This window comes from Rhinopithecus roxellana, chromosome 12, assembly GCF_007565055.1.
Source record: "Rhinopithecus roxellana isolate Shanxi Qingling chromosome 12, ASM756505v1, whole genome shotgun sequence".
Taxonomy (NCBI): domain Eukaryota; kingdom Metazoa; phylum Chordata; class Mammalia; order Primates; family Cercopithecidae; genus Rhinopithecus; species Rhinopithecus roxellana.
In genome coordinates, this window is record NC_044560.1 from 3,899,213 (window position 1) to 3,908,922 (window position 9,710).

At 47.6% G+C, this 9,710-nt stretch overlaps 1 pseudogene; it reads left to right on the forward strand.

Moving 5' to 3' along the window:
• Positions 1 to 8,507: 8,507 nt before the first annotated feature.
• LOC104654367 lies at positions 8,508 to 9,333 on the forward strand (annotated as a pseudogene).
• Positions 9,334 to 9,710: the final 377 nt, after the last annotated feature.

Genomic DNA, 9,710 nt, shown 5'->3' on the forward strand with positions numbered 1-9,710 from the left:
GTAATCCCAGCTACTTGGGAGGCTGAGGCAGGAGAATCGCTTGAACCCAGGAGGTGGAGGTCTCAGTGAGCTGAGATTGTGCCATTGTACTCCAGCCTGGGCAACAAGAGCAAATCTCTGTCTCAAAAAAAAAAAAAAAAAAAAAAAAGAAATTGAAGATGATGACTTTGTCTTCCTGAAGGTCTTCTTTCATTCATTGTTCTGGGCATATGGTGATCTTTTCATTATAAAGATTTTTGTCCTTCAATTCTGGGAAAGTTTGTTGTATTATTTCTTTGACAACTTTTTCCCCGGTGATTCCTTGGTTCTCTTTCTGAAATTCTTGTTAGCTATTGACTTTTCTACAATGATACATCATTTTTGAAAATCTTTTTTCAGCCGGGCGCGGTGGCTCAAGCCTGTAATCCCAGCACTTTGGGAGGCCGAGGCGGGTGGATCACGAGGTCAGGAGATCAAGACCATCCTGGCTAACATGGTGAAACCCCGTCTCTACTAAAAATACAAAAAACTAGCCGGGCGTGGTGGCGGGTGCCTGTAGTCCCAGCTACTCGGAGGCTGAGGCGGGAGAATGGCGTGAACCCGGGAGGCGGAGCTTGCAGTGAGCTGAGATCCGGCCAGTGCACTCCAGCCTGGGCGACACAGCAAGACTCCATCTCAAAAAAAAAAAAAAAAAAAAAAAAGAAAATCTTTTCTCTTGTGTTGTTACAATTTTTAAAATTCTACTTTCTGTGAAATTTCCCCAATTTTACTTTCAATATTTTTATTATTGTTATATTTATTTATTCTTTTTTTTTTTTTTTTGATATGTAACCTTGTTCTGTCACCCAGGCTTGAGTGCAGTGGCATGATCTCGGCTCACTGCAACCTTTGCCTACCGGGTTCAAGCGATTCTCCTGCCTCAGCCTCTTGAGTAGCTGCACTGCAGGCACCCACCACCAAACCTGGCTAATTTTTGTGTTTTTAGTAGAGACGGGGTTTCACCATGTTGGCCAGGCTGGTCTCAAACTCCTGAACTCAGGTAAGCCATCTGCATCAGCCTCCCAAAGTGTTGAGATTACAGGCGTGGGTCACCGCGCCTGGCATTTTTGGGTCTTCCTTTCACATTAGAGGCTATATTCCCTTTGCCCAAAATCCGTAGCCCAACTCCTTGGACCTGTTGGAATATTTCACAGGAGAATGTTGTTTTGACTCCTTTTATTATTTCCCCTTGGGCAGAAATTGTGCGACCAAAGTGATAACTTTGGTCAAATAATGATTTATTTGAGCATTTATATACCAGGCTCAGAGTTGGCTAATTTAATTCTTACCTCAACTCTATTTACCAAGTGCTACTACTATTGACCTTCTCTGAGGAAACTGAGGCACAGAAAGGCCAAGTAACTTGGCCAGAGTCACATAGCCAGTCTGTGGCAAAGCTGAGGTCCTTGGTTCCAGAGCCCATACTCCTAATCACCTCTAATCAGTCTCCTTATTTGGAACCCAGGGGACGATTTGCTCTCTGCTCTTTATAGAAAACAACCACAACATTGTAACACCACTTACTAAATGCCAGACACTGTTCTGAACATATTATCTGTATAGATTTCTTTAATCCCTAATAGGCCAATGAAGTAGGTACCACATTTAGTCCTATTTTACAAAGAACCTTCTAGAAGTTCAACTTACCCAAGGTCACCAGATAGTGAGAGCAGTGTCTGAGTTTCAAATCTAGGCTGGGTGTGGTGCCTCACACCTGTAATACCAGTACTTTGGGAGGCCAAGGTAGGAGGATCGCTTGAGCCCAGGAGTTGTAGACCAATCTGGGCAATATAGTAAGACCTCCATCTCTACAAAAAATTTAAAAATTAGCTTGGCGTGGTGGCATCTGCCTGTGATCCAAGCTACTCAGGAGGCTGAAGCAGGAAGATTGTTTGCCCAGGAGGTCAAGGCTGCAGTGAGCCATGATTGTGCCACCTCCAGCCTGGATGACAGTTCAAGACCCTGCCTTAAAAAAAAAAAAAAAAAAAAAAAATTAACATGTAGGTTTTCTCTCCCTGGAGCTCTCACTTTCTTTTTTCTTTTCGGGCCTCAGGAGCAGAGTGGAGTTTATCGCCCTCCTCAGTTCATGGCCCACCACCGTCCTCAGCCTGGGCAAAGCCTGGCTTATTTTATTTCATTATTTTCTTTTTGTTTTTGAGACAGAGTTTCTCTGTCACCCAAGTTGGAGTGCAGTGGCGCTATCTCAGCTCACTGCAAACTCCGCCTCCTGGATTCAGGCAATTCTCCCACCTCAGCCTTCCAAGTATCTGGGATTGCAGGCGTGCACCACCATGCCCGGCTAATTTTTGTACTTTTTGTAGAGACAGGGTTTCACCGTGTTGCCCAGGCTGGTCTCTAACTCCTGGGCTCAAGTGATCCTCCTGCCATGGCCTCCCAAAGTGCTGGGATTCTAGGCATGTGCCACCATGCCTGACCTATTTCATTATTTTCTCCAGTTACTCCCAACCCCTAATCCCTCTCCCCTCCCCCTCCTAGGCCCTCACTAGGGTGTTCATCTGTCTTTAAATCTGCATGTGTAGCAATAACCAGACATTTATTCAGCACCTACCATGGTGACAGGTGTTACTCTACATCAGGGAGCAACAAACCACAGCCCATTGACAGATTTTATACAACCTACAAGCTAAAAATGGTTTATATATATATATATATTTTCTTTTTTGAGATAGAGTTTCACCCTGTTGCCCAGGCTGGAGTGCAATGGTGCCATCTCAGCTTACTGCAACTTTCGCCTCTTGGGTTCAAGTGATTCTCCTGCCTCAGCTTCCCCAGTAGCTGGGACTACAGGCGCCTGCCACCACGCCCGGCTAATTTTTTTTTTCGCATTTTTAGTAGAGACGGAGTTTCACCATGTTTGCCAGGCTGGTCTCCAACTCCTGACCTCAAGTGATCTGCCTGCCTTGGCCTTCCAAGGTGTTGGGATTACAGGCAAGAGCCAATGCACCTGGCCAGTTTTTACATTTTTAAATGGCTGGAAAAAAAAAATCAAAAGAATACTGTTTTGTGACACCGGAAAATTATATGAAATTCAAATGTCAGTATCCATGTCTAAGTTTTACTGGTGTACAGCCACGCTCATTTTTTTGTTTGTTTTTTTCAAGACGGAGTCTCCCTCTGTTGCCCAGGCTGGAGTGCAGTGGTGTGATCTCGGCTCACTGCAACCTCCGCCTCCTGGGTTCAAGCGATTCTCCTTCCTCAGCCTCCGGAGTAGCTGGGATTACAGGTATGCGCCATCACGCCTGGCTAATTTTTGTATTTTTAGTAGAGATGGGGTTTCTGCATGTTGACCAGGCTGGTATCGAACTCATGACCTCAGATGATCCATCTGCCTTGGCCTCCCAAAGTGCTGGGATTACAGGCGTGAGCCACTGCACCCGGCCCACGCTCATTTTTTATGTACATCTCTGGTTTCTTTCATGCCACATTGGCAGAATTGAATAGTTACAGCAGAGATTGTATGGCACAAAGCCGAAAATACTGACCATCTGGCCCTTTACAGAAAAAAGAAAATTGCTGACCAGTGCTCCAGAGGTTGGGGATACTCTAGGGAACGTATGTGTTTAATTTATATAAATAGAATGATGGTTTAACTGGGGCCAGGGAGCAAATTCAATCTGGGATTTTTGAGAGTGACGGAGAGGCTATTAATTACTGGGACAACTTAGGGTCAACTATCTGTCCCTGGAAAGCAAGGATGCATGATTATCTCTAACCCTCATTCTGCCCATGATCACCGGCTTTGTTTGTTGTATTTTAAGAATGTGTTGGCCAGGCACAGTGACTTAACCCCGTAATCCCAGCACTCGGGGAGGCTGAGGAGGGTGGATCACCTGAGGTCAGGAGTTCAAGACCAGCCTGGCCAAGATGATGAAACCCCATCTCTACTAAAAATACAAAAAATTAGCCAGGCGTGGTGGCGGGCGTGTGACAGAGCAAGACTCCATCTCCAAAAAAAAAAAAAAAAAAAAAAAAAAGAATTTGTTGGCCAGGCATAGTGGCTCACACTTGTAATCCCAGCACTTTGGGAGGCCAAGGTGGGATGATTGCTTGACCTCAGGAGTTGGAGGCCAGCCTGGGCAACATAGCAAAACCTCATCTCTACTAAAAATACAAAAATTGGCCGGGCGTGGTGGCTCATGCCTATAATCCTAGCACTTTGGGAGGCTGAGACAGGTGGATCACTTGAGGCCAGGAGTCGAGACCAGCCTGGCCAACATGGCGAAACCCCAACTCTACTGAGAATTAGCTGCACATGGTGGCACACACCTGTAATCCCAGCTACTTGGGAGGCTGAGGCACGAGAATTGCTTGAACCGGGGAGGTGGAGGTTGCAGTGAGCTGAGATTGTGCCACTGCACTCCAGCCTGGGTGACAGCCTCTGTCTTGAAGAAACAAAACAAAACAAAACAAAAATTAGCCAGATGTAGTGTTGTGAGCCTGTAGTCCCAGCTACCTTGGAGGCTGAGGTAGGAGCATTGCTTAAGCCCAGAAAGTTAAGGCTTCGGTGAGCTCTGACAGTGTCACTGTATTTCAGCCTGGGAGACAGAGCAAGACGCTGTCTCAGAAAAAAAAAAAAAAAAAAAAAAAAAAAAAAAAAAAAAAAAAAAAAAAATTTCTCTGGGTTGTAGCCCTAGAATAGGATTCAGCAGACTATGGCCCATAGGCCAAATCTGGGGCATGGCAGTTTCTGTACAGTCAGCGAGCTAATTTTTAAATGACTAGGGTAAAAAATCAAAAGAAGAATCATATTTTGTGACACATTAAAATGACATGGAGCCTGGGCGTGGTGGCTCACACTTGTAATCCCAGCACTTTGGGAGGCCAAGGTGGTAGGATCACTTGAAGCCAGGAATTCAAGACCAGCTTGGCCAAAATGGTAAAATCCGTCTCTATTAAAAATACGAAAATTAGCTGAGCCTGGTGGTGTGCATCTATAATCCCAGCTACTCAGGAGGCTGAGATACAAGAATTGCTTGAATCCGGGAGATGGAGGTTGCAGTGAGCCAAGATTGCACCACTGCACTCCAGCCTGGGCGACAGAGTAGACAGTCTGTTTCAAAAAAAAAAAAAGAAAAAGAAAATAACATGGAGTTCACATTTCAATGTCCATAAAGGTTTCAAAACAGCCCCACCCACTCATTTGCATATCATCTAAGGTTGTAACAGTGCCTTTGTGGTCTGCAAAGCCTAAAATATTTACTATCTGGCAGGGCTCCATGGCTCACGCCTGCAATCCCAGCACTTTAGGAGGCCGAGGCGGACGGATCACGAGGTCAGGAGATTGAGACTATCCTGGCCAACATGGTGAAACCCCGTCTCTACTAAAAACACAAAAATTAGCTGGGCGTGGTGGCGCGTGCCTGTAATCCCAGCTACTTGGGAGGCTGAGGCAGGAGGATACCTTGAACCAGGGAGTTGGAGGTTGCAGAGAGTCAGAGGTTGCACTGCACTGCAGCCTGGCAACAGAGAGAGACTCCATCTCAAGAAAAAATAATAAATAAAATAAAATAATTGTTGTTTTTTTTAAAGCAGATTGGTCATTTTATTTTATTTATTTATTTTTCTGAGACAGAGTCTCCCTCTGTTACCCAGGCTGGAGTGCAGTGGTGTGATCACAGCTCACTGCAGCCTTGACTTTTCCGGATTCAGGTTATCCTCCCACTTCAGCCTCCCAGGTAGCTGAAACTACAGGTGTACGCCACCATACTTGGCTAATTATTATAATTTTTGTAGCGACAGGGTTTTCCCAGGCTGGTCTTCCTGTTTTCAGCAGGTTTTCTTGTTGCCCAGGCTGGTCTGGAACATGTGAGCTCAAGAGATCCACCCGCCTTGCTTGGCCTCCCGAAGTGCTGGGATTACAGGCGTGAGCCACCACACCTGGTCTATTTTTTTTTTTTTTTTTGAAACAGACGCTCGCTCTGTCACCCAGGCTGGAATGCAGTGGCACACTCTTGGCTCACTGCAACCTCCACCTCCCAGGTTCAAGTGATTCTCATGCCTCAGCCTCCTGAGTAGTTGGGACTACAGTCGCCCCCCGACAACACCTGGCTAATTTTTTTTTTTTTCCTTTTGAGATGGAGTCTCACTCCCGTGGTGCAGGCTGGAGTGCAGTGGCACAATCTCGGCTCACTGTAACCTCCACCTCCCAGGTTCAAGTGATTCTCCTTCCTCAGCCTCCTGAGTAGCTGGGATTACAGGCATGTGCCACCACACCCGGCTTATTTTTGTATTTTTTAGTAGAGACGAGGTTTCACCTTGTTGGCCAGGCTGGTCTCGAACTCCTGACCTCAGATGATCCACCCGCCTCGGCCTCCCAAAGTGCTAGGGTTACAGGTGTGAGCCACCGCGCCTGGCCTAATTTTTTTTTTTTTTTTTTTTTTTGAGACGGAGTCTTGCTCTGCCACCCAGGCTGGAGTGCAGTGGCCGGATCTCAGCTCACTGCAAGCTCCGCCTCCCGGGTTCACGCCATTCTCCTGTCTCAGCCTCCCGAGTAGCTGGGACTACAGGCGCCCGCCTCATCGCCCGGCTAGTTTTTTGTATTTTTTAGTAGAGACGGGGTTTCACCGTATTAGCCAGGATGGTCTCGATCTCCTGACCTCATGATCCGCCCGTCTCGGCCTCCCAAAGTGCTGGGATTACAGGCTTGAGCCACCGCGCCCGGCCAACCTGGCCTAATTTTTGTATTTTTAGTAGAGACAGGGTTTCATCATGTGGGCCAGGCTGGTCTAAAACTCCTAACCTCAGGTGATCTGCCTGCCTCGGCCTCTCAAAGTGCTATCTATTCTTTAACGGAAAGTTTATTCTATCTATTCTTTAACGGAAAAGTTCACCAACCCTGGCACCAGGTGATTGCTTCTAACTGCTGCAGTGTATGGGATAGTGAATAGTATGACTCCACCATAATTTACTTGCTGGTTCCCCTGGTGATTGTCCCTGTGCTCAGTTATTCTAGGCACTGAGGATATAGCAAAGGAGCCAGGAAAAGTCCTCTGGGAGCTTACAGTGGCTGGCGCTGGGTTCAGATCCCTTATTCAGCATAGACACCATTCCCAGCACTTGATGTTGATGGTTGTTTGAATCCTCACAACAATTTTATAATATTGTCTCCATTTTTCAGGTGAGGAAACCAGCTCAGAAATGCCAGGATGGGCTTTGAGCTCCACCCCAGACTGGCTACGGCACCTGGGCTCTTAGCTCCTTGCTCTCCTGCCTGTCTGCACAGCCTGGCCAATCCTCCACCCGTCTCATTCCCACCTTCCTAATTGTTGCCTTTGTGATGAGTGTAAAATTCTCTCTCATAATGTCATTTTCATTTGCATTTCTCTGATATCTCCCGAGTTTGAATATTTCTGGAATCTGAGCTCTTAACTGTTGATTTGCTTCTTTAAATCAAACTAGTATGTTTTCTAAACAAGGTGAAAAAACATTTTAACAAAGAAGTTTGCAGACATTTCCATACATGCCTCTCTCCTTTGCTGCAACTTGAGGCATATGTTCTAGAAAAGAGACACATAGGTCTTGGTGTAACTTGCCTCATCCAGAACACGTGGGGCCAAGTTCAAGTCACCCACCGGACTTGAGACTTCTTCCAAATCACTAACAGCTCTAGGGCTCTATTTCCTCCTCTGTAAAATGGGGGTAGGAAGAGTACGGACCTCATATCATAGGGTTATGGGGACAATGAAAGTGCTTGGTTCAGTCAGACCCTGGCAGCTGCCTCAGCAGCTCTCCTCTTCTCTGGCTCTCCTTGCCATCTCCTTTACTTTTCCTTCCCCTCCCCACCCCTCCCCTCCCCACCCCTCCCCACCCCTCCCCTCCCCACCCCTCCCCTCCCCACAAAGTCTCACTCTGTTGTGCAGGCTGGAGTCCGGTGGTGCAATCTTGGCTCACTGCAACCTCAGCCTTCCAGGTTCGACCAATTCTTATGCCTCAGACTCCTGAGTAGCTGAGATTACAAATACGTTCCACCACGCCAGGCTAATTTTTATATTTTTAGTAGAGATGGGGTTTCACCATGTTGGCCAGGCTGGTCTCAAACTCCTGATCTCAAGTGATCCACCCACCTCTGCCTCGTTTAAAGTGCTGAGATTACAGGCATGAGCCACCATGCCCAGCCTTCGTTTTCTTTTCTTTTTTTTTTTTTTGGCTGTTGTTTTTGAGACACAGGCTCACTCTGTTGCTCAGGCTGGAGTGCAGTGGCATGAACATGGCTCACTGCAGCCTCAATCTCCTGGACTCAAGCAGTCCTCCCTCTCAGCCTCCCAAGTTGCTGGGCCTACAGGTGCATGCCACCATGCCAGACTAATTTTTTTTTTTAAATTTTTTGTAGAGACCAGGTCTTGCCATATTGCCTGGACTGATCTCAAACTTCTGGGCTCAAGCGATCCTCCTGCCTTGGCCTTCCAAACCTGGGATTACAGACGTGAGCCATGGCACCTGGCTGCTATCTCCTTTTCGTTTCTGAAAACATGGCCTCTGGTGTGGATATCTCTGATGGTGTCATCAAGGTGTTCACTGACATGATGGTAGGCAAATCTTCAACGCCAGAGGAGGTGAAGAAGCACAGGAAAATGGTGCTGCTCTTCTGCCTGAGTGAGGGTGAGAAGAACATCGCCCTGGAGGAGGGCAAGGAGACCCTGGTGGGTGACGTGGGTTGGACCGTTGACGACCCCTATACCACCTTTGTCAAGATGCTGCCAGACAAAGACTGCTGCTATGTCCTCTGAGGGGATGGAACCCATGAAACCAAGGAGAGCAAGGAGGTCCTGGTGTTTATCTTCTGGGCCCCTGAGTCTGCACCCCTTAAGGGCAAAATGATCTCTGCCAGCTCTAAGGATGCCATTGAGAAGCTGACAGGGGCCAGACCTGGTGGCTCACACCTGTAATCCCAGCACTTTGGGAGGCCAAGGCGGGTGGATCACTTGAGGTCAGGACTTCAAGACCAGCCTGGCCAACATGGTGAAACCCCATCTCTACTAAAAATACAAAAATTAGCTGGGTGTGGTGGCATGTGCCTGTAATCCCAGCTAGTCGGGAGGCTGAGGCAAGAGAATTGCTTAAACCCAGAAGGCGGAGGTTGCAGTGAGCAGAAATCACACCAATGCACTCCAACCTGGGCAACAGAACGAGACTCCATCTCAAAAAAAAAAAAAAAAAAAAAAAGCACAAAACAAAAGAAGTCGACAGGAATCAAGCATGAACAGTGAACTGCTACAAGGAGGTCAGGGACCGTGGCACCCAGGCAGAGAAGCTGGGAGTGGCGCTGTCATCTCCCTGGAGGGCATGCCTTTGTGAGTCCCCTCCAGCCCCATGCCTGGAACATCTGGCAGCCCCAGACCTGCCCTTGGGGGTTGCAGGCTGCCCCCTTCCTGCCAAACCTGAAGTGCTAGGGGGGATCCCAGCACAGGAAAGGCAATCCCTTCCAAACAGCCTGCCACCCCAGGGCCTTCCCAGCACCTGGATTTTCTTCCTCCCTCCATCCCTGATGTTTCTGGTCTTCCCAAACCACTTTTTTGTTGTTGTTGTTGTTTAATTTTGAGACAGAATCTAACTCTGTTGCCCAGGCTGGAGTGCAGTGGTGCAACCACAGCTCACTGCAGCCTTGACCTCCCAGCCTCAAGCAATCCTCCCACCTCTGCCTCTGAAGTAGCTGAGACTACGTGTCACCACAC